Raw genomic sequence first — 26,052 nt, forward strand, 5'->3', positions numbered from 1 at the left:
CCCTACTTGTAGAGACAGGTCTTTGTTCCCACCTGGCACCTCCTCAGAGCCATTTGTCCACCATTGCAGTCAATATAAGAGTCCAGAGTCCCTAAGAAGTACTTGCTACAAATCAATTTCTATTTTTTTGGATTTAGGTATAGTTCTAAGTAAATGTAAATTTTAAGAATTATAGAAGGCACTTAATAGATGTTTTTCAAGTTGAATCGAAGGAATGTAACCTCGGATCTTTGGGAACTGGAAGTATATTCTGCAGTCACTTTGGGGTGGACACCATCAAATGATACGCTGAAAGAGAGTAAATGGAGCAAGATGATGAAGAAGAAAGAACTGAGAAGTGGCGGAGCATCTCAAAATGAAGTTTTTAGAAGGTCTGGGGTAAACTTGCTTTTATACGTGATCATTTTACACGATATTTTGATCTCATCTAAATCATAAATATCCATCTGTGTTATTCAAACAGTCTTAGAGCTATTACCTTAGCATCTTTCATTTGAACAAAATGGAAATTCCAGAAAGCCATGAAGCCCAGCCTCTGAGTGTTACCTACATTGATTAATCCCCTAAATTCTTGGGTGTCAAAGACATGTCGCTAAACAGGTCACTAAAGGAACCCAGGAAGCCAAAAAAAGGAAAGAGCCCCTAAAGGAAAAATGACATTTAATTGGGAACTCTCAGACATCTGTCACTCTTGGTGACAAGCGCAAAAAAGCACTTGCACATTTTAAGAAGCACAGGTGGTATGACTGACAGTGAAGTTAACCAGCGCTGTGTGTAGGCAGGACCTTGCGGGGTGGGGGGTGGAGTGGGGGGTGGGGGGCGAGGGGGGGACGAGTGGGGGAGGATGGAGAGGCTGGTTTTGAAGACTGTGCTTTTTCATTCTGATTATCATTATAAAAAACAAGAACTGGGGCCCAAACTGTAACCTAAACTGCCATGGATGCTCCATGTAAGATGTCCTACTTGATGAACTAACAGGTCGTGGGGAAAGTTGGGAAAAGAAACACGGTGTGGGTCTCTCCGTTAAAACACAACCCTGCTCCACCTCTGGCCTCCGGGTTCAAATGGGTGTGCGAGCTCCCGCGGGGCGGGCCTGCCCCCCGAGAATCCCGCTTTTAATAAGCTTCCCAATCAGCTCGCCGGGGGAAGAGCGCTCCCTCCCTCGCCGGCCGGCGCCCTCCCTGCCCGCGCGCAGCTCCCCCATCCTCCCCTTCCCTTCCGTCCCCTCCCTGTCGGGGCGGAATCGAGTCCAAGGCAGGATCAGGTTCCCCGCCTTCCAGTCCGAAAATCCCGCCAAGGGAGCCGCCGAGCCGAGGAAGCCCGAGGTGAAGCCAGCGGGAGAAAGAGACCAGCGAGCCGGTCCCCGCCAGCAGGGAGGGAGCAGCCCGCGCCGCCCGCAGCAGCCACCGGGTACCTGGACCGCGAGCAGCAAACCTCGCCCCTTTCAACAAAGGCAGCCCGAGCGCAGACAGCGCGTTTACAACTCAAAGTAAGTGAAGGGGGCGCGCCATTCTCCCAGCTGTCTCCCATCGAGTTTCCTGCGCCTTCGGCCACTTCCCGGGGCGCCAGCAGCTGATGGAGGAAAGAGTGGGAGAGAGGCTGCCTCGGTGGCTTTCGGGTTGGGGGGGTGAAGGGGGGGGGAGCACTTTCGAAATGGATTTGCTCCAGAGGCAAACTGAGGCGTATTTGGGGGGCATCGGGTCAGGAGAGTCAGGGGGCCCCGAGATGAGTGGAAGGCGAGCAGCTTCTTGATGTCATGCCTGAATTCCGACCGCTCCAGTGGGAGGACATGGCCGGGGCTCTCTCTGCTCTTGTAAACCTGCCTGTAGGTGTGTCTGCGGCTGCGGAGGGCAGAGAAAGTGAGGCACCTGAGCAAGCAGCCTCCTCCCCATCCTTCTCGGGGCGCCCCGGCTCGCCCGCTGCTGCTGACTCTCGGCGGGCATTTCTCGATCCCTCGCGGGGGCTGGTTCCTCCCTGTGCCCGCTGCACCCAGCATCTCTCACAGCATCCAGCACTCCTCCTCCTGCCCGCCGCGCAGGGGATGGTTCTGGAAAGGGTTAAGTGCAAAGTTTAAAAGACACACCTTTCACCCCATCTCTCGTCGGAATACTAGGTTTTATTTATTACCAATGTGTCGGATTCTCAGTTTCAGAGCTGATGTTTCTAATAAGTTAACAAAGTAATTGAAAGCAATGAATGTATGTATCTCCTTCTCTACTTTACACACCAAACAAAACACTTCACACACACACAGACACACACACACACACACACACACACACACACCCCTTTGTCCTAACACACAGACATACAAACTCAGGAACACACCCTGAGTTCATCTACACTCTATTGTTAACTTACACATATCTCTGTTAGCACAGCTTTGCAAATTTGGGAACATATTGAAAAAAAAGGAGTGGCCTGCAGGGGGAGGAATGATGGTGAGATAGGAGAATGGCCATGTGAGGGACAGCAAAGTCCCGGGCTTTGAGAATCTTTTATCTTAGTAGGCATTTTGTGTGCACCTCTGTGAAATAGCCCATTGGCTGCTAATGTGCCTTCTTAACCTCCGTGTGTGTGTGTGTGTGTGTGTGTGTGTGTGTGTGTGTGTGTGTGTGTGTGTTGGAGGGAAGGGCCTGGGAGGAGATTCAGGAACTACCAAGAAGAGCTTTTGAACTAATAACATCCTGAAGCAATTCCATGACCCCAGGCAAATGTGGAATTGATGAAGCAGAGGAGCCCCTTTGAGCTCCTTGATCATCTGGGGATGAACTGATATGTGGAAATACCACAAAGTAATGGGAGTGTCTCCCAGCACAGAAAATCAAGCTTGTGTTTTCCAGCTCCATTATGCTTCCTTTTCAGTAAATTATGCATTTTAAAGACAAAATCATTAAAAAACACACACACGTTTTTAATCCAGTTGCATTCAAAGGGAAGCAGAGTGGATGTTCTCTCTTTGCCCCTTTTTAGGAAATGAGTTATTTCAGAGTGGTGATATTTGTCCTTTTTCATTTAAAGTGGAGGATGAGATTTTTTAATTATTTTATTTAAAAATAAACGAATGTCTTTATTCCATGCTTTAAGAAAGGGGTGCTTTGAGTTCTCTAATTGCATTTTAAAACTTTAGAAAGTGATCTTTGCTCGCCTGCTGGTCCCAGTTCCCCTTTAGAACATTTTTCTCCTCACTCAGTGAAACTCCTCTGTAAGGACCGCCAACCTGAAGTCATATATATCTCACTAGGTGCTGTACTCTAGCCGTTCACTTGTGGACACAGTCACATTATATTTTCAAAGCTACAGCTGTGAGAGAAATGAAACTGCTGTTAATAAATAACTTTTTATTACCTACCTTTTAAATGAGGTGTTATACAGAATAAAATAACATATTTAATAGTATATATAGTATAACATGTATTATATAATAATGTATAACTCTATAATTTCCCAGACCTCTTTCCATGACATTTGGAATAATATATTTACTCATTTATTGAAAGTTTCCATGTACCTTATTTGGTCTTTATAAAGAGCTCTATGTTGCAGTTTTCACATTTTTATTTAATGGGCTTTTAAAAAAATCTTTATTGTTGAAGATATTAACATATGATCCCCTTCTTCCCCCATAGACCTCTTCTAGCCCCCTACCTCCCATCCCAGGCCATCACCACCCTATTGTCTGTGTCCATGGGTTATGCATATATGCATACAAGTTCTTTGGTTGATCTCTTCCCATCCACCCACCCTCCCCTGCCTTCCCCCTGAGATTCCACAGTCTGTTCCATGCTTCTATATCTCTGGATGTATTTTGTTCACCAGTTTATTTTGTTCTTTAGATTCCACATATGAGTGAGATCATGTGATGCTTGTATTTCTCTGACTGGGTTATTTCGCTTAGCATAATGCCCCCCCCTTTTTTAACTCTAGTAAAGTTAATGGCCTGGTTTGAATTTTCACAAAACCTGATTATTGGCAATAACCCAAGAGAAATAAGGTCCCCAAATAGTTTAATTGCTCTTATCAATAAAATCAATTTTAGAAATTAAATATTTTAAGTTTCAATGGTTTTTTTTTCTCTTTGAATAAATCTCATTTAAATGAATCTTGCTTTCTCATTTAAATGAATCTCATATGCATTCAGAACATAGTCCTATTCGCCATGTGGTGTTTTTGCTACTCTTCAAAAATTGTCTCTGGAGACTGAGTTTCCTTGGCTTATTCAAAATGGTGTCTGTAGTAAGGCAACAGTAGATTGAGGGCCAGAAGTCAGAATTCAGAATATAAAATCTAGTTCTCCCAACACTTATGCTTTTTATATGATAACATCGTGATGAAGAGAGTTGTTCTTGACTTCTCTCCTGAAGGTAATGTCCAAACTGAGACCACCCAGTGAGCAAACATGGTTCAACAGGTGCTGCGTGCACTTCCATCCACTTCAAGATGTGGTCCTCTCTGGAGCATCAGCAAAGTCCGGGCTCTCTGAGCGCCTGCACTTCATTGCTTGGATGCTGAGTCTCCCCTGGCTGCTGTTCTAATGAACAGTCAGAAGAATTCTGCCTGCTCTTGGCACAAGGCCATGCCATTGCCCTGGGGGAGAATAATATTCCGATATGGCCCCTCTCTTTCTGAGCTGGACCTGCTTTTTTTCCATCCACTGTCAACTGGCTGCAGTAGAATGTGGGCCATGGCCTCCCTTTGGAAAGTTGTTCTCCATTTTTGATGTCTCTGGCCAATTCTCGTTTCCATCCACGAGGTTGTTTTTCCTCACGTTTCATGCCAGGCTTGTATGTGGCATAGTTTTCCAGGTGTCATACGATCTTTCTAGATTGTCAAATATAACAAGCCTTTTGTTCCTCCCTATTTTAGCATTTGGTAAATGAGAAGTTGAAATTTCTGTGGTTTCAAAGGGCAGCTATAATGTAACATTATCAGAGGGCACTGTAATTATGATAATATTATGGACTGATTATGGAGATCACATTCACCACAAATCCCTATTTCTTAAGGGTAGGCAAGGGCTTGCTTGAATTGTATGAGAAATAAAACTTAATTTCTTCTACTGGGCTTTATTTTGGAGCCATTTCTTCACAGTGGGTTTAGATAAAGTGACATTTCACATAGAAAGAGATCATCATAATGAGTTTCTTAAAAGCAAAATCCTTAGATTCTTAAATTTCATACTTAGTAAAAAAAAATCCCCCTGTATTTTGGTCTTGAAGAAGTGAGTCATAGCAACTGACACTTGAGCTCTTAATTCTAAGAATTGCACTTAGTGAAACCCAAAACATCGTTTTAAAACACAAATAGCAGGCTGTATGGATCTCAACATGTTGTGCCCACTTCTTCCAACTCTTATGCTTACCTGTTACCCCCCTCCTGGCTCTCATTTCTCCTTTTTCTGATCCAGTTGCCATTATTTCCCATCCAACAAGCCCCACGATGACTTGCCTACTTCCTTTCCCATGATGGCATCTCTTCATTTATGTACACATATATCAGGGGTGGTTGCCCATATCTTAGAATGCATGGAAGGTTGAAACTTGCTCGCTAGATTGAAATCAAGGTTGGACCTTGACTTCATCGATTTTTGTCCGTATTGACGCAGACCCTGGCTAAGATCAGCTTGTACTTTCAACACTATAATAAATATTGACTGTATTCTCTTCTCTGCTTCTCAACTGCAGCGAAGGGGTGGAACCAGAATTGCTCACCCCCATTACACTCTCCCAGATCCTACCTCAACCATACAATGTTTCTTGCTACAATGGTAGACCAGTTTAATAATAAACAATATTTATTACACAGGTGCAGGATGTCTTATATTGTGCTGGGCATGTGGTATTTTTAGGAAATACTTAAGTCCCAGTTTCTTTTCTCTAGGGCTCACAGTTTTACAATTCTAAACACTTTGTGTTTGGTAAATGGTGCTAACTTGTGAAATCCTTTATTGGAACTTTACTTAAAAGACATCTCAAACAAAGAAAATCCATCACACCCCTACCCACCTCTGAAAGAAACACTTTAAAAGTCACATACATTTTACCAAACCAATGGCTTTTTGCATTTCTTTCTTTCCCTTGTCATATAGCCCATTGGCTGCTAATGTGCCTTCTTAACCTCCTTGACATATTATTTTTATCTTAGTTTTTTTCCAACTTTGTTGGCCATTCCTCTCATCTTTATGTTTTCCTTTCCCACCACTTCAACTTCCAAATATGGACATTTATTTCCAAATATTTTTGTTTTCTCCCTCTCTCTCCCCCTTTCCTTTCCCCTTCCTTCTCTTCCTCCTCTCCCCCCGCCCCCCACTGCCCCCTCAATGCTTCATTGTTGATCAGGACTCTTCTCTGAGTTTCCAGATCTTGCCATTCTCTTATTAGTTTTGGGTCTCACATTTTTCATTATTTTTTGAATGAATACTGAAGGGAACGCTTTGAGCACAGTCCTATTTGGGGAAGGAGATTGCAATAAAAGATCTCTTGTTATTTTATTCTTAGCCCTAACAGCACCTACAGGTATTGACTGCCCGATTATATGTCAGGTTGTGTGGCAGGGCATAGGGAGATAAATCAATATGCCTTTAAGCAACTTGCTGTCTCTCAATATACGTGTGAATAATAAGATTAAAACACAAATGAAGAAAAGTTATAGTAAAGTATGTGCACACAATATTTTTATCCTAAGCAGTTCCAGTGACAACGATTAAAAAAAGAAACATTTTCATGAGAAAAAGGAAAGTAACTCTCAAATGGCTAAATGGAAATGGTGATAATATTTATTTCCAAAGCATCACTGTCTTTTTGTTGCTTTCATGCCATTTATTCTGGATGAGCAGTTGAACTCTCCCTTCCTTCATGTTCTCATTTCACAGACGCCACATAATAGAGCAGAAAAAAATTATTGAAAGTGACATCTTAAGAATTCAGTCTGAGTTATTTAGAATAAACATAATTTTAAAGGCATGACACTTCGCTCTAGATATTCTTTTCAGGAAAATTTTACCAGACATGAGATGACTGTTCTTCAGTGAAAATATGGACACAGAGGAAAAGAACACAAGTCCTCCAACTTCAGCTGTGGAATTTGGATGAAACTGTAAATGAGCTGGAGATAGAAGACGCCCAGGAAGGTTTTCCTAGCAAATCCTCCCTCTAGGTGGCGCTCTAATTCTCCCCTCCTTTTACCAGCTTCTACTCATCACCCCTTCCAGTGACTTCAACTCCTGCTTTCCCAGCAGTGTTGACATTGGAAGAACACACCTTTTACTCACCCTTACCACTGGCTCTGCCCCACCCACACTGTGCACCCCTTGAAGGCAGGTTCATCTCAAGAACCCTAGGATATCTAGTATAGGACCCTTGAAATACCCCTCAAATGCCTGGCATTTGAGTGAAAAAATAAGTAAATTTCTCCGAATACCATTTTTTTTTTGCCCCTCTGCCCCTAATGAACTTGACTGTCTTCATACCTAATCTTCCTAAACATCACCTGGTGCCAATTTCCTGTTTGAACATGAGTACCCCCATTTGTAGTCTCACACATCTAGAAGAAACCTGTCCAGCTCTCTTTTCTTCGTCTCCTTCATTCCAAAGACCATACATACCTGCCAGTTCTCTGGAGTGTCTTTCTAATCATATTCCATCTCCTTTACCTTAAAGGCTCCAAACCTTGTGTGGTCTCTGACTCATGCTATCTCCAATTTGGAAAGAGAAATCTGATCTACCTCTTTAGCAAACCATATAATTCAAAGCTTGCTAGACTGATCACTTGATGCATTTTTATCATAGCTCCAATGTGGCTATAAAACATTTGCTTTTTAGCCTGACTGGTGTTGCTTGGTGGTTGAGCATCCATCCATGAACCAGGAGAAGGTGGTTAGACACCCAGTCAGGATTCAATCCCCAGTAAGGGGCATGCAGTGTCAGGGCCAGCCTGACAAGGTTGAGCCGGGCTGAGGCAGGGAGGTGGGAACTGAGAAAAGAAAGAAAGACAGGAAAGCGGGATCGGGAGGACCCCAGTTCTCGAAGAACTGAAGCCACTTTATTAGCCACACAATCCTATTTATACATAACACACTGAATAGGAGGTCTGTCAAGAGGAATGTATTCTTTGTTCCTCTTAATCTCTAAGGGAAGGACACAGCAGAAGGACAAGTTCTCAGTACAGCATATATCAGTAAATAGTTACAGACTTCTTGGTAAGCTATCAAAGGCTGTTCTCATTCTACTGATAATCGCCATCCAAACAAGTCTGGGAAAACTGTGTGGGTAAGGGTCCCAGCCTTGCTAGCCCCTTCAGGTGCAAGGACCTTGCCAGCTTACATCTGGCCCCCAACAATGCAGGAGGCAGTCAATCAATGATTCTCTCTAATCATTGATGTTTTTTATCTCTCTCTCCCTCTTCCTTCCTCTCTCTGAAATCAATAAAAACATATTTTTTAAAAAGCATTTGCTGCCATAACTGGTTTGGCTCAGTGGACAGAGCATCAGCCTGCGGACTCAAGTGTCCCAGGTTTGATTCCGGTCAAGAGCATGTACCTTGGTTGCGGGCACGTCCCCAGTAGGCGGTGTGCAGGAGGCAGCTGATCGATGTTTCTCTCTCATCGATGTTTCTAACTCTCTATCCCTCTTCCTTCCTCTCTGTAAAAAATCAATAAAATATTTTTTTTAAAGGCATTTGCTTTTCAGAAAATTTCACATTTATTTTCTCATTACATGTTTGCAACAATTCTACTTAGGTAGGCTGAGCAAGATTTTTAAAAAATTGATAGGGACACATAAGCTTAGAAAGGTTAAGATGAGTCCATTAAATGCCATTGAAACAAAGGCCTTAAAATTGTTAGATTGGGTATATTTTTCTCCTCTGTGATATACTGCCATCTCTTTCTTTGGCTAAGTAATTTTATGTTCCAGTTGCCTCTCACATCAAAACTAAACTCCTATGTTTGTAAAGTAAGAGCCCAAATAACCTAGTGGTTCCTATCTTCAGTGTTTATCAGAATAACCAGCGTCATGTCTTAGCATCCAGATGGCTAGAGCCCATCCCCAGAGGTTCTGAGTTGAGTGGTGGAATCAAGGGAACTGACATGTGACATCAGGACACAGGTGATGCATTGGAAACTTTAGCCCAAACAAGCAAATATGTGAACTTCCAGGTCAAAGAAATCAAGGTATAAGCTACAGTTACACTTCTTACTACCTGTGTGACCATCAGCAAATAGTGTAGTCTTTCTTCAAGTTTCTTATCTCTCAAATGAGGTCACTAGTACTTACCTTCTGGGATTGACATGCATATTAATTTAGAAATGAATGTGAAATACTGATTCCAGAGTCTGATTGCTGGAGAGTGTTTGGTGAGGATGATAATGGTGACAGAGCACCTGATGGTAGTCCACCTCGCTCTCCCTCCCCCACTGCCTTTGTTTCGTGTGCCCAGTTGGTTCTCTAACAAACTAAGATTCAAGTTTGGATGCAGGAACAAGCACTCATTCCATCATAGTTCTGACTTTTGTTTGGTGTGGGATGCAGAGTATGTCACTGAATCTTCTAGGACCTCAGGATTGTCAGCTGTAAGATGGCGATGGTGCTGATGATATCACCCGCTTTGCCTACCTCACAGGTTGGTGTTAAAGGTAAATTGTGACAATGCTATGATTATAAACTATAACCTGTTATACTAAATGTGGTTATTATTAATAAAGTAAGTGGGGCCAGTTCTATCTTTCTCTTTCCCCAATTCTGCTGCTTGTCATTGTCATTTTCTCAGGACACCCAGAGATTGCCTGAGATGCTGGAAGGTAAGTTTGAGTAGGAGGAAAGATGTGTGACAGGTGTGAAGAAAAGGAAATCTGAGTCATAATGAAAAAAGAAGTGACTAGACAATCCTAAAAAGGATCTTTCACAAAGTAATATATTATAGTTCTTCCTAAGAGTCGGTATTTTCAATTGGTGTTTTCACTAAATTTAGGTCTTTACAGAGGATTAGCAGCACCTTGTTTATACTATAGTTGTGATTCTCACACCTTGATGTGCCTATCAGTCACCTGGAGATCTTGCTAACATGCAGATTCTGATTCACTATGTCTCCTGTAGACTTTTAAGAGTCTGCATTTCTTTTCTTTAAAAAACATTTTTTATTGATTTTTAGAAAGAGAGGAAGGGAAAGGGAGAGAGAGAAACATTGATGTGAGAGTGAAACATTGACCAGCTGCCTCCTGCACTGCTCCCCATCAGGGATTGAGCCTGAAACCTGAGCATGTGCCCGGACCTGAAATAGAACCAGCAACCATGCAGTGCACGAGACAGTGCCCAACCAATTGAGCCACACTGGCCAGGGCAAGAGTCTGAATTTCTAACAAGTTCCTGATGATAGTGCTGCTGGCCTGGGGACCCAACTTTGAGTAACCAGCTACTGGTAGTCAGCCCAACAAACTTGAGAGAATGAAAGAGAGATCAGAACTCCCCAATCACAAAATCCATAGCTTAATAAAAACAATGAGGGTTATGGACAGTAACACTTCTTGCTATATGCAAAAGATGCTCACGCCTATATCTTCATGTCTGACAAGATTTACAGTGTTTGATTATTTTGTAAAATAAATTTGCAATCACCCTCTGAATTGCTGTTGACTCAACTGAAGCGCCTTAAGAGTAAGCGTCACCTTCCTTGTAGGACTTTGGGTTTTGTCCAAAATGTCCACATAAACATTTGATCCACTCCAAATGCTTCTTGATATTTGGTCTTGTCCAGAATGTACACTCTTAGAAAACATCCCTCAGCTCAACTAGCCCATAATATTTACCAGCAGAATTAATATCTAATAAATACTATCATGTTTTAGCGGTCCAATAAAAAATTGTGCAGTGGCTGTATTGCCAGTAACAATCCTTCTTGCCTTGGTAGTCTAGCTGGTAATGGCACATGTCAAGGACCAAATACCGAGGACCTTCTGGCGTGGGCCAGATGTCTCCATGGATGTTTTGGACAAGACCATATGTCCTCTAATTGGCCCCTTGCAAGGCGCGGACACAGGCTTCTTTATCAGCGCTTCTGCTAGAGTCCTTTGCTGGAGAGGGTGCAAGTGATCTAAATGCTGCCTTCTTAATTTGCCTTAAAAGGTAGTGAGAAGTGTTTAGGAAACTTCATTTGTAATATTAAATAAATGTAATGCAATGTTTTCTCTGTGCTAGAGTATCATCTAGTTAGGGTTTAAACATCTCACTCCCTTCGATTGTCCCCTTCCAACGCTAATGGAAGTGGAGCAGCTGTCATCTTTCTATGTGACTTCCTGGGGGACATCGGGCTGCCAGAGAAGGAGCCAGAGATTTTTGTCTCAAAGTTCATATTGAATCAGTAAGGAACTTATCTTGGTAGCAAACTCAGGTAACGGAAAATCTTTACTCAAGCTAAACAACTGGAGACCATATAAAACTTTAAAACACTATTTTCATAATGGATTTCCAAATAGGGTCTTTTCTAAACCTAGCTACAGGACTATTGCTCCCAATGCAGAGAATTATCTCTGAGGTTTTAACATGCAGTGGTCTTCATTTCTGAGCAGAATATGAGAGAGGTTCCACTGGGCGTATGCCAGCTGGCCAGATGGGGTGTCCCTGGTAAGCTAGAAGTTGAATCTTAAGTTAAAATTAAAAAATGCACTGCAGCCTTGGAGACTCTTATGCTAGAATCCATTTATTTCTCCAAAAGATATTTTCCACAAAAAATGTTGCTTCTGTGTGCACTACATTTTTTTTTTATATAGCCCCAGGGGTTCAAATGAGGAAGCTTGAAGCTGCTATAGGAAAGAAAGCAGGTAGCTTATTAAATTTTTTAACAGATGTAGATATTTAAATTTTGAAACAGTAAAATAATGCCTCCCCCCCATCTTTTATCCTTGGTTATGATATACATTTAACTATTAAATTCAATGTCTCTGGCAATATGCAGAAATCTTAGATATAGCTCATTACCTGTCAGACTTGTGAAAGATTAATTTTAGTCATGTAAATAATAATGAAATAATAAACATTATTTTATCTCATTCTAAAAAGTATGTATTCATGGTACAAGATATTCACATATTTAAAAAATTATAAAGTAGGAAAAACTCACTGATAATCCTGCTCAAAATAGGCACCACTATTCACATTCTGATATACAGTTCTCCTGATGTAACTTAAAAAGATAATTGTTTGAATAATATGTCCTACTTTTCAAGTCAACATTATAATTGATGCATGCTATATTTTTAATAGCTGCACACATGTTTTTTCTATTAAATTGACCACTTAAGATGGGAAGTGCATTTATTTTGCTTGACAGGTAAATTTAAGTCATTAAAATAAAAGTTTAGCAAATTAATATTGTGGATTCATAAAAAAGTTAGAAAGAGAACAATGAAAACAAACATAATCCCATGAAGCAAACAAACAAAATCTTTGTCCCAGCAAAGGCTGTGGTGTTTAGATGGGAACAGATAATCCTGGGGAACTTCGCTTATGCCAACTGAAGGTCAAGCTGAGTAAACATTATCTTCCATTCTAGCCTTGAGGACCCTTCCAGATGCTTATCAGGGGGTAAAAGTCTCCCCAGGGAAGCCCCAGCTGCCTGAACCCACCCAGGTCCAAGCTAACCCCATTAGCAGGTCCCAGGAGATTGGGGACCCTCTGAGCTGCTCTGAGCTAAGAAGAATGGGCCCAATGCACTACAGGTGGGCAAACTATGGACGCAGCAGACCTCTTTGATTCATGTCCCTCCAGGGCTTGGAACCCTTTGGGGAGTTATTTATTTGCTCTGTTTTTATCTGGAATGACTAGTGTACAAATTGGCTCTGGTTTAAAGTGAGATCAAATCTGGGTCTGACAACTGCATTCCTAGCCGTAGAGGAGGCATGAAGAGAGTTAAATGCTGTTATCATCTAGGCCAGTATTGGAATTCCCACCAATTTGAGCCTAACTGGTTTTGAGCCTTTTTAAATAGCTGTTTCAGTCTGATGGTTGGGGATCACAGAGCTTGCCCTCTGCTATGTGATATATGGGGATTTGTATTGCACTTCAAGGCTGTCATAAAGAAATTTGGTTTGGAGAAACAGATCAAAAGCAGTTCAGCAGCAATACGTGGGTGGAGGTGGATTTCTACCAATTTCTCTCTAACTAGATCCACATTTTCTTAAAGCAAGCTAACTGTGGGTTTCAAACGTCTCATCCAGCGATGATCTTCTCTTGCAAGAGGTTCCAGTGAGGGTGGTCAGCTTCAAAGGCAGCAGAACCAAGAAGACAAAAGAAATAGTAGTGCGCTTGAACCGAGACCTTAGGGAAAACATCCAGCAAGTGACAGAAGCCCTATGCTTAAGGAGGGGAACTCGGACCTCACAGTAATTGGTCTCAGGTAGCACTGAGGTTTCCTTCACTGTGAATGAACTTTGGGTCCTTTGGGCACATGTGGCTCTGATGGGGTTTGTTAGGAGGTTTCTCTGGGGTGGATTTGTCTTGTTTGCTTTCCAGATCTCCTGGACTCTAGAGGCCTCTTGGAATAATAATGACATGAAGTCAGTCGTCTGTGTGAAGCAACCCTGGCTCCTTCTTGTTCTTCTCAGGGGAAGCCTTTGAAGACAAAACAGTATCAGTTGTCCAGTGAAGAGTTCCTGGACAGAATAAGAGCTCCCTGTAACTCATTGTTTCCATCCATGTCTCTCCCTCCCTTGACCGAGGAAGAGGGTGAGCAAAGGGGATCAAGGAGACTGAGAACTTCCTTTTCAAGGGCTGGAGCACAACAGCATCTCTCTGGGTTCAAGGTTTCGATGCATAAAATGCCAATGAGCTTCCTGGGTTAGTTTTCTACCCTGACATCCATTTACAAGCTGCAAAGTATGACATCAAGTATCTTGTTTAAATCAGAAAAACTTTAGGTTTGGACATGTCTATTAACAAGTTCTACTTTATTTTGAAGAACTAATATTATTCCCTGTCTTCTTCCCATCTCAAATTGACCCCTTTCTTGTCTGATGTCCAAGTCCATCAACAAGTACAGAACAGAGCATGGTGTTGTCACTACTCTTCTTACGGTGATTTAATGTTTCTTTGGTGAGGAAGATTAGCCTAAGTATCAGAGACTGTTTTCCTCAAAAGGGAATGGGTTTCAGTCTCATCTAACATGACATGGGATTGCTTATCTCTGTTCTTGGTGAAATTTAGGCAAAATCACACTTTGTTCCTGGAGAATGTGCATATATTTGTACCTATTATGACTTACAATGTTATAACCAGACCGGAATGTCCTTTAGATCTGCAGAAAGGCCAAGGACATCTGAACTGAGAGGGAGAAATGTGACAATGAAGTGTAGACCATTTAGTAAGGCTTTAAGGAGCAAGTAACAAAATTCTCCCAGAGAATGGGAGTAGAGAAACTATGGGACAGTGGCTCAACAGATAAATTTGACTTTTACTAAAATGAAGATGAGGAAATACCCAGTGTGGAGCACCATGTGCAACTGCGGGACATTAGGAACATCTAAAAAGGACAAAGTATGGAAATATTGACTGGTGTTTTCTGAAGCAAATCTGCAAATATTATAATAAATTCCTCCAGATAGCATCTGACAGCTGTCATTTCCATTTGGAGGTCTCCAAATGAAGATCCTTTAATGGTTCAGTCATCTTGGATCATGGGTCCTTTCTATGTAAAGGGAGTCGCTATTTTAATTTAGTTTCACTGGCCATGTATCTTGCTACTGACCTCATTGTCCCTACTCTACTGCTAGTTAATTGTTTCTAGTTCTTTCACTTTACCACTACCAAAATAGTACCTGGCACACAGGAGGTGCTCAATTCATGTTTGTTTTTGCATAGAATTAGTTTCTACTCTTTCACTCATCCTCCTAGCCTCCTTGCCTTCATTCCTGGAAAGATTTAATATTAACTGGCTGCCCAAGACAAATGTTGTGACATGAACAATTTTTTTTTTTTGGCATCTTCAGCTTTTCTTTTCTGCTCTCTCCTTTATACTCAGAGATATTTCCGTTATCAATGTTCAGACACCCAGAGTCCTGGCTTCTGCTATTTATTGTATGTAGACATGCTTCATGTTGGCCATTGGCGTTCCTAGCTTCCCTTGATGTGCCCTGGGGACACATGGCGATAAGTCAGAGTTCAGAACCTGCCAGCATTTCTGATGAAGTTCTTAGGAACTTCCAGGGCCAGGCAGGAGCCTCCAGCTCTCATCATCGCTACTTCTAGAAGCTGAAGACTTTGCTTTCTTTTTTATTATTTCCTCTTTTTTTTCTTTTCTGAGCATTATTCATGAACTTTAATAATAATATCTAATATTTATTGAGTGCTTTCTAAAAATGATGGGTAAAATGCTCCCCAACAACCCCATGGGACAAAGACAAATTTTATTCTTAGTTTAAAAATGAGGAAATTTGGTCTCTGAATGGTTAAATAACTTGTCCAGGATCACAGGCTAGTGTGAGAGAGAACAGGTATTGTAGTCCTAATATTTCTAACCACCAATCTCTTAAGCATGATGCTCTTCTGCCTCCACCCCCTTATTCCAGGACAAGGGCCCCATGAGAAGTTGAAGATATTTTGGTTCAGTGTCCCCTTTTTCCTAGCCACTGTCCAGCAGTACACCCTCTCTTGTACACAAAATTCTATTGTTAGACTCTTTGATTGCATACCATTGTATGTTGTTTCATTCTCCATTGTTCTCTCACTTGACCAGAATCGAACCTGGGACCTTTCAGTCCGTAGGCTGACGCTCTATCCACTGAGCCAAACCGGTTTCGGCATGGGAGATGTTCTGTCTGTTTGTCCAGCCTGCTATCACCTGACTAAATTGTTTGTTGGGCTGCTGTGCTCTAGCCCTGGGGGAGGCCACAATGCCCTGTTTGTTTGTGTGTGAGAGTCTCTGGCTTTGATTAGCAGCTAGCTCCAGTGCAGCTGAACACACAATAGGGACCAAAAGATGGGGAAAAGAATCCGGCTACAGATTCCCATTGGAAAGCATTCACTGTCAAGCTTGGACATCCAGCAGTGGGGCACAGATGGAAGAGGCTGGGAAAGAGTAGGTAATGGATTCTCTGTGTCCACAGCCTGTTGTGCATGATGACATCACTCCTTTACTGAAGTGTTGAGCTTCCATCCCTCTAGATGTCTTTTACAATTAAGGTTCAGGACTGGTATCAATGTGGTTTGATGAGGGGGCAAAGGCTCGGAGACTGGAAAGCATGAAGGAGCACGGGGATCACAAGATCTAGTGTAAATACAATGAAAGGGATGCATCTATCTTAAAGGGCTAGTCACACAATGAATAAGCATCATTACTTTGTCTGCATGGAAGAGGTAAAAATAACTATGACAATAATTCTATCAATTATGAAAAAGAGGGAAGTCAGAAGTTTTTATAACAGGCAAAGTTAGTGATTTCTAACAGACAAACTGATAATAGAATTTTGTTCTTATTAAATGAAATCTTCTTTCTATTGTGAATATTCATCAACTGGTAGATGAATAATAAGGTGTTTATAAAGGGAGCTGGGGGAGTGTAGGCAGGAGGGTGTCTAGACACCTCAAATACCCTCAGAGGAGTGCTTAATTTATTGAGAATTTTTAATCAATAGAATACTTGTCTGAGACAAAAGACACCACCATTATCTTAGCCAGTGGGTACCTGATGTGGATCCTCACAAGAGGGACAAAGTGGACTTATAGTTGGAAAACCATACAACGTAGCATATGATTAATTAGTAAAGGAATGGTCCCATCAAGTTCTAGAGAAGAAGGCATTCTGGTCTGAGTGGAAAGAGATACTGCATAGACGGGTAGGATTTTCAAAGACAGAGTGGTTTTATATATGGCAGGAAGGCAGGGAAAGCACCCCAGGGGAGTGATGGAGAAAAAAGAACCCCAAGGAGATGATAAAAATCAAGATGGGGGCGCGTGTCAGACAGCAGATGGGCCAGATTTGTGCAGAGAGTGGGTGGTTAGAGAATGAAAGTTATTAGAAAAAAGTTAGGATTAGAAAAACGTGTTGGGTAATAATACCAAGTCCTTTGAAGTGTAAACATTCTGCTTGAATTGTATCATTTTAGATCATAAGAAATCACTGAAGGGTCTCCAGAAACAAGGAAGGAAAGAAAAACTTGGTAGATTATAAGAAAGATTATTTTTAGAAAAGTAACAGAATGGGGGAGGATCAGTTAGGTAAGGCCTCTGAGTACCACCCTTGATCTTTTCAAATTCTAGAATTCCTGTTGATGCTTCAGTGCTTTGCTTAAATACCATCTCCTCCATAACAATTGTCTTTATTCTCCTAGTTAAATTGAGTACTCATTTCTTTTTCTGTTCCACAGCTTTCTATGATTTTTCTTTGATAACATTTTTATTCATTCATTCATTCAAAATATGCAATGAACACAATATGCTGGGCTCTATGTTAAGTATTAGGAATATAGAAATGAAGACACTGTCTTCAACTCTCACAGTCTAGTTGAGGGGAAGGCACAGAAAAGCTAATCAGTATAGTGTCCAGGCAATGATCTAGATTTGCACTTTTAAAAGCCCCGAAAGGAGACACCTAATTCAGCTGGGGGTTGATTCAGGGAAGGCTTCCAGGAGGAAATGTCTCCGGACTTGTGTTTAAAGACTGAAGAATATAAGGGAGAAAGGAGGAATTCTGGGTAGAGTCAATGCTGTGAATCCTGATTTTATTCTTGTCATAAAATGGTTATTTTAAATGACTTTATCTTCCCTACTTAACTATGGAGTTCTTAGCCCAATACTTTGCACAAGAACAAAGGGATGAGGAAATGAGGGAAGGAAGAAAGGAAGGAAGGAAGGAAGGAAGGAAGGAAGGAAGGAAGGATGGAGGAAGGAAGGAAGAAGGAAGGAAGGAAGGAAGAAGGAAGGAAGAAGGAAGGAAGGAAGGAAGGAAGGAAGGAAGGAAGGAAGGAAGGAAGGAAGGAAGGAAGGAAGGAAGGGAGGAGGAAGAGGGAGGGAAGGAAGAAAGAAAAATTTCAAATGCCTAGTGACAGTAGATACTTAGAAAGAATCCTTACTGGAGATGCTGTGAAGGAAAATAAAAGTTATCTGAAGTTTATACATTAGGATGGAAGCTGGGTACATGAAAAGTGAGTGAAAAATGAGAGGTTGAAGCTGAGTTTGGGGGCATACTAGGGCTGTTGAGAGAAGAAACTTGGAGAAAGAGCTGATTTGGGGGAAGAGGTGAGTGTTCCGAGCCTGAAGAATTGTGGAGAGACAGGATTCTCTTCAGAACTGAGCCTGGGCTGGACCCAGGCTTCTCAGGTGTCTCTGACTTTGTGGGCAAACTCAATGTCTGGGGCGGCCCTTTGATAAGAATGAGCCTCAGATATGTAGCATTTGGCCAGTGGTGACCAGGCTTCCATGAAAACTCAAATTCCCCGCTCATTACTGTACCTTCCTCCCCAGGAGCTCTTGCAACATACTTTGCCTAGAATGAGGTAAGACCATGTTAACAGATTTATTTTCTGGGAATATTTTTTATTACTTTGCTTCTTACTTTAATAATACCTTGGAGGCTTCAGCTTCCAAGAAAACACCACATTCAGGTCCTGGCATTGCACATGCGAATGGAATGGTTGAAGCCACATTTTCCTAAATAGTTCAGTGGGCCTTTGAGAACCTTCTGTAATTTGAGTAACTGCATTTTGGATGCACACTGACGTCCCACACTGACATGCCCGCTCTTTCCTCAAAACAGCTCAGTTTTCTTTCCTCAAATGAGAGTCCTTACTTCTGCAGCCAGCGGAAAAAAGTAGTTCCTCATGAAACTCGTTACCAGAGTGACAGCGGAAGCTGGATTGTGAGGTCTCACCAAATATGGATTAAAATATGTGGAGAAAAACAAGTGCTGGGGAGTGTGTTTCTTAGGTACTTTGCTGAAAGGGCTCTGGTCCCGGGAGGGTATTTTGTGAGGTTGGCTTCTTCTTTGCTGTCCCCAGGAGGCACCTCCTTCTCATGCCTTCCTGGGACACAGGGACTCTCTCTTCCCTTTTGGCAGAGGTAAAGGGGTCATTTTTATTTTCCTTCTGTAAAAATCAGTTTTTCAGCTTTGCTAAGAGTAAAGAAAGCTCAGGAAGTCAACATTATTTAGTTTCCAATCTCCAATTCCATCATGAATCAGATATGTCCTGGGGACAAGAGGATTTCTAAGAAAGCCTTTTAGCCCAAAATATATTGTATTTAATCTTGTTCCAGATTAAAGTTTAGTCTGTAAGTCCTGGTCCAGGGAATTTGTGGCCCGGAGGGTGAAATTTTATGATTTATGGAGGTTTTGCAGCTTTTTGTTCCTTTGACCAACGAGTAAGCTTCTACTAAGATGAGCCTGTGATAATATAAGTAAGACTCTTATCTGCAAGTGACCTAGTTGATATGAAAAAAATATATATATATACTCTGTTTTCTATATTAAACTAACAGCTAACATCCATTTATTAATTTTATTTGCACATTGCTTTAGAACAGTGGTTCTCAACCTTCGTAATGCTGATACCCTTTAATACAGTTCCTCATGTTGTGGTGACCCCCAATTTCATTGTTACAAATTGAACATAATTAAAGCATAGTGATTAATCACAAAAACAATATGTAATTATATATGTGTTTTCCGATGGTCTTAGGCGACCCCTGTGAAAGGGTCGTTCGACCCCCAAAGGGGTCGCGGCCCACAGGTTGAGAACCGCTGCTTTAGAATGTCTTATTTTATTCTCAGAATAATTGTATGAGATCTGTTGAATATTATTGACCTTTATACAGATGTGGAATAAGAAGACTCTGAGAATGGAGACTTCATTCCAAGAAGAAAGAATGATGATTGCCTTATCTCCCTTATAGCATATTTTTGGGGGTCTTCATAGTCTGTGGAAGAATTTCATTAAAAAAATCAAAGAAATGTTGGTATTCTGCTCTTCCTGTGTATAGATTCTGTGGCTTAAAACTTTGGCTTGTCCAATTCTTGAGCACTATTTCTTCAAGAACAGTCCACCTGTATTTGAATCTCATGGGGCTGTTGAAGTTCCTGGTCCACCTATGAAATCAGAGCCTTTAGGTGAAGGTTTAGGGATGTTCATTTTAAATCAGGCCATAGGACTGTTTTTATATGCAGTAATGTTTGAGAACCCTTTTTGTGTGTGTGTGTGTGTGTGTGTGTGTGTAAAAAATATTTAGCATGTATCTAGGTTCTATTAGGATGCTAGCTGTCTTCCAGAAATTATTGAAAACTGATTCTGGGTTGTAGACCAGACTCTAAGACTGGCCAACTTTGTATTTTAATTAAAATCACTTGAATTTTGCAGGCTTCCATCTTCCAAACTCTAATATCTCTAAGATTCCTGATTCAGTGTCTATGCACTTGTCAGGTTTTGGTCTCTGGATTCTTTCCTCCCTCCCTGTGGAATATCTTTCTGATTATATTTAAGTCAGTGGTTCTCAAAATGTGGTTCCCGAATCTGCAACATCAGTTTCTCTGGTTATTCCTTAGAAAGGCAAATTCCCAGCTACCACCCCAGACCTAGTAACGAATAGTAGGAGTTTTTAATGATTTGGCAACATTTTTAAAGTTCAAGTAAAAAAATCATAATTTTCCTTATTGATTATTAAGGTTGCTTTCCATGGTTTGAGCATACATGATCATGTTTATGAGCCCACACTACTGTGCAAAGTGAAAACTGCTGGTACATATCTGTGTACATGTTACACCTGAAAAAAAACTACATATTATTATATATTTTGTATTTTTAAAATAAATATAGGTGTCACCACTTGAAAATATCCATTAATTTTTCCTTTTTTTGGTGATTTTTAGATATTTATTAAAGCTGGGGACAGTAAAAGAAGGAAGAGCCTAGGATAGAAGCAGCAACAGGAGAGAGCCTCGGTGGGGAAGTGACCCTAGGCTGGGCTGCCTTGGCTCACTAAGAAGTCAGAGCAAAGGGAGCCTTGGAGACAGGGCCAGAGATTAGCCCTGGACAAGCTGCCAATGCCCATTACTCCTTGCAAGTCTCCTGGGGTCTTTTAGAGCTTAGTCCAGATGTGTGCCTGTGAGGGAAGGGAAAGGCAGGGTGGGCACGCTCCTGGGAGGGAGAGCCCTTGCTTGGATCCTCCTTTTGAGGGGGTTTAAAGGCTGGGAGTTTAGGGGAGGTCTTAGAGGAGGATCAATAGAATATGGGTCATCTTTATGCTAATGTACCAAAATGAGATATATTCCCTTAACTCCATCTGTCCTTGTGTGTGGTTGGCATAATATTTTTTTTTGTTTTTTAAAATTTTTAAATTAATTTTAGGTTTTTTTCCAGCACATGAACAATACTGAAAATAAGCAAGTTTTAATTCCTATGATAAAATAGTTCCACTCAATGTACTTTTTCCTCACTGGTACTAAAATCAGATGATGAGTTTAGTGATTCTTTTTAAAACAACTTTTATTATCCTTTAAAGACTTTATTTTTTTAAAAGAACAGTTTTAGGTTCATAGCAAAATTAAGAGATGTCCTATATTCCTCTATACAGGCCTTGCCTGTAATCAATGAGAGTTCCTATTGCTCCACATCCTTGTCATCATTTGGTGGTGTCAGTTTTCTGGAGTTGGGGCATTCTAATAGGTGGGTCACCATCCATTTTTTCACTCATCAAATATTTATAGCAAGTCCACATACTATTCTTCTAAGCCCTGCATCACGCATAAAAGGTACCTACTTTCATTGAGTTTTCCTTCTCAGTAAATGAAGAAACAGATAAGTAGACACAGTTTCAGTTAGTGGTAAGGGTTATAAGGAAATAAAGCAGGACCATGAGATGGAGAATGTGCCAGGGAAGGAGAGATGGCTCAGGAAGGTGGGTGCCAGGAAAGGCCTATTGAGTTCCTACCAAACAGCTTCTGGCCCCTGAAAGGGATAAAACAATTTCAATAGTTAAGTTCAATCTCCTTATTGTGTAGTGTAATATATTTATGACAATTAAAATTATTAACATTGAACATAGTGCTTTACTTACCCTCATCAAAAATGGCCTATTTTAAATAAAACAAATAAAAAACCTAATAAATTCATAAATAGAATCAGAACTCAAGACTATGATAACTGTTTTTTAATAACTTAAGCATTAAACAGTATTTATTTCTTCTGATTACATATATTTAATCTGGGCCCATATGTTTGAATTCCAAAACCTGTTATTATCATAGGGTCACTGAGAAATGAATATTAAAGAATGTTTGGACAAGAAGAGGAAATGGTGAAAAGAGCCACAAGCTTTAGTTAATATCTAGCAAAAATAATATTGTTATAAATTATAAATCCACATACAAAATATCTTTTATTACCTATCATCTAAGAACTTGACATCGATATTGAACACTACTAATAACAAGAGAAATATTGCCACTATAGCCATGTAAATTTTGTGGTTAGCGTGTGGGCATGAACAAAGATAGTGCAATATGAAATGTAAATATATATGAATAGGAAGTGTATATGTTATACTAGAGGCCCAGTGCACAAAAATTTGTGCACTCAGGGGAGGGGGCGTTCCCTCAGCCCGGCCTGTGCACTCTTGCATTCTGGGACCCCTCTGGGGATGTCCACCTGCTGGCTTAGGCCCACTCCCTGGGGGATCAGGCCTAAGCTGGCAGTCAGACATTCCTCTGGCAGCCCGGGAGCCTTCGGGGGATGTCCACTTGCCAGTGTGGAGCAGGCCTAAGCTGCAATCGGACATCCTTAGTGCTGCTGAGGAGGCAGGAGAGGCTCCCGCCACCACCACTATGCTTGCAGTCGTCAGCCTGGCTTGTGGCTGATCAGAGCTCCCCCTGTGAGTGCGCACTGACCACCAGAGGGCAGCTCCTGCATTGAGCGTCTGCCCCCTGGTGGTCAGTGTGTGTCATAGTGACCAGTCATTCCCAGTCGTTCTGCTGTTAGGGTCAATTTGCATATTACCCTTTTATTATATAGGATAGAGGCCTGGTGCACGGGTGGGGGCTGGCTGGTTAGCCCTGAAGGGTGTCCCGGATCAGGGTGGGGGTCCCGCTGGGGTGCCTGGCCAGCCTGGGTGAGGGGCTGATGGCTGTTTTCCAGCTGGTCAAGCCCCCCATTGGGGACCCTCACCCCATGGGGGTGTGGCCAGCCTGGGTGAGGGGCTGAGGGCTGTTTTCCGGCTGGCCAGACTCCCTTCAGGGTGGGAGTCCCTACTGGGATGCCTGGCCAGCCTGGGTGAGGGGCTGAGGGCTGTTTTCAGGCTGGCCACAGCTCCTTCAGGGTGGGGGGGGGGGGCGGGTCCCGCTGGTGTGCCTGGCTAGCCTGGGCGAGGGGCTGATGGCAGTTTGCAGGCTGGTCAAGCCCCCCAGTGGGAACCCTCGCCCCATTGGAGTGTGGCCAGCCTGAGGGCTGTTTCCAGGCTAGGCAGTTTGCAGGCTGGTCAAGCCTCAGGGTGGGGGTCCATACTTTGGAGTGTGGCCAGCCTGGATGAGGGGCTGATGGCCATTTTCAGGCTGTCCAGCCGCGGGCTGGAAGCAGGTATCTGGGATTTATTTAACTTCTATAATTGAAACTTTGTAGCCTTGGTCCAGCTCAAAGCCTGGGTTGCTCCTGGCAACCCAAGGTCCCAGCCCCTCCTTGAGTGGAGGCCACAGCGGCTGGAAGCAGGTATCTGGGATTTATTTATCTTCTATAATTGAAACTTTGTAGCCTTGAGCAGAGCTCAGGGCTGGCAGGGCAGGCAGGAAGCTGGGCTTCCTCCATCACAGGGGCAACTCAAGCCTCCTGCTCACTCCAGCTCCGTGGCCACTGCCATCTTTGTGACGGAGTGAGGGAGTGATGGTTAATTTGCATATTACTCTTTTATTAGATAGGATAACTATATTTCTTATATACAAAGTATTTTCCTATATATAAAGATATAGATCATATATATGTGTGTATATATATTTATATATAGTATCTATCTTTCTCAGGTTATAGGTATTAAAGTCATATGTATATGGAGAGAAAGAGAGAGAGAAAAGTCTATATAAAAGTATTTGGTTAAAAACTATTTTAAAGCCAAACAGAAATCCAAACCATATTTGGTGTAAAGGATTTTCTATTCACAAAACAAACATCTCTTTGTTCTTAGGCAAGCCCTGAGCCAGTAGAAAGCCTGCCTTGCAGCCAGTTTGATAAGTGGTATTAATCTCAGAGTTTGGAGGAGAGAGTTGAGAACTTGGAGCTTTGCTTGTTTAGCTGTGCATGGGTTATATAATTTACAGCACCTGGAGTATGAGAACAAGATTGGCCAGAGCATAGGAGGTCTACCAGCTGTCTGGTTATTTCTTTAGCTTCCATTAGCTTGGATGCTCTGAATGGGATGCTGGAAGACACAAAGTGCATTGATGAATACTCATTATCAAGCCACAACACATACAGCTCACCTCAGAGCTTACTTTGAGTCTGGGTAAAGGAAAACCAGGAGTTATAACACAGGGGGTCCCAGCTTGCTCTGCAAGATGAATAAGCTGCAGGTCAAGATACCTGAAGAGGAGTAAGCAGGTCTCCTGTGAGCAGGTTGACAAGGAACTTTAGGACCAGAGGAGCCGGAGTGCTGGTCTGTGGAAAGCTACTGCTAGAAAGAAAATTCAGTTGACAAGCTAATGTCAGAAAATCAAGAGAAAGCAATAATGCCAACTTGAAAAAAATCCCCACCATGTCATAAAAGTTTACTTATTTTTCTCTATTCAGTTCCCAGCATCATATTTTTTTCTACAGTATTCCTCACATTTGCATGTTAGCTTTTTAAATCCTATCTTCCAGAGATTTTTTTCTTTATTTCTCCCAATGATAGCTTCACATTTTAGATAGAGCAGACGTGTTCTAATCTTGATAATAAATAATATTTATGAATATGAGGACAGGTAGTGAAGTCTAACAGAAAAACAGCGCTGCCAAATTTCCCAGAAGTGTGAAATGATCCATTTATAATTAAATACCATGAATAGGCTAGTTAGAAAATATAGTCTGCATTTTAAGTTCAACACTAAAATGTTCTGCTTTAAAGAAAGATTTTATATGCCACGTGTGGCTCTTACTCTTTTTATCAGGTGAAGTGAGGGGTGAGTGTGAGCTTGGAGAAGGGGTTTGTGTGAGAGTATGTGTGTGAATTGACAGCTGAGTAGGAAAATAAAAAAAGTAGACTCTTTTATTCCCCCATGGCATGAAATAATAGCAGTAATTACAGTAACAGTAATAACAATAGTATAAAAATTGAGAATGCTCAATGGATGTCATTTAAATATGAATGCATATATTTGTATCCTAAGCCAGCAAGCACATACTGAGCATACATGCTGAGTGCAAGGGAATCTCAGAAGCTAGGAAGAGGGAGGGATTTGTTTTCTGCCTTTTACAATGTCCTGGGAACATAGACATGTGGATTGGTAATATGTATGGAGAGGGCATATCAAGGAGGGCAGTAGTATTGAGCATGGGCTGGAAAAATGACCTAGACTATCTCACCTTTTCCTTTGACTCTCTGAAGTCACTTAAATGTAGAAAAATGTAATGTCAACGGGTTCTTTAGCAAAGCTGTGAAGGCTGGGGGTGGGAGGGAGAGGGGCGCGGGGGTGGGGGGGGGCAGGCAGACTCACTGCCCAGCCTGGAGGGGCCTGAAGTCTTGGCAGTTTGTCTTTTCATCTGTTCAGGTTTGAATACCCTTTGTGGATACCCAGAGACAGGCTGAGATCTCAGTCAGATTCTGATGAAATGGAAAACAAAACCCTACAGGGGAGAAGTTCTGAGTTTCCATTTCAATGACTACAGAGGAAGTTGAGCAGCCAAAAAAAGAACCCTGAGCTGTGGGAGGAACACTGCTGTCTCACTGAAATGCAGGCAATGTTTGCTCTCAGTCCCTTGCAGTGTCTTGATTCAAAATTTTAAGGAAATACTCAGAAATAACTCTCAGATTAGGGGTATTAAAGTATAGCCTCCCTGGAGACTGAAGGGGAAGAGGAGCAAGCTCTGTAATATCTAGCTTTTTTTTTCCCAGCCAGAAA

The 26,052-nt window shown here is 41.9% G+C and overlaps 1 protein-coding gene across 1 annotated transcript in view; it reads left to right on the plus strand.

Annotated features, from left to right (window-relative positions):
* Positions 1-1,117: 1,117 nt before the first annotated feature.
* The window catches only part of PTN (pleiotrophin), a 78,464-nt gene continuing 53,529 nt past the window's right edge, over positions 1,118-26,052 (plus strand). The window contains exon 1 of the mRNA XM_006088385.3: positions 1,118-1,489. The gene's annotated coding sequence lies outside the window, so the exon portion shown is untranslated. The remainder of the gene's footprint in view (positions 1,490-26,052) is intronic.

Source organism: Myotis lucifugus, unplaced genomic scaffold, assembly GCF_000147115.1.
Source record: "Myotis lucifugus unplaced genomic scaffold, Myoluc2.0 scaffold_46, whole genome shotgun sequence".
Classification (NCBI taxonomy): Eukaryota; Metazoa; Chordata; class Mammalia; order Chiroptera; family Vespertilionidae; genus Myotis; species Myotis lucifugus.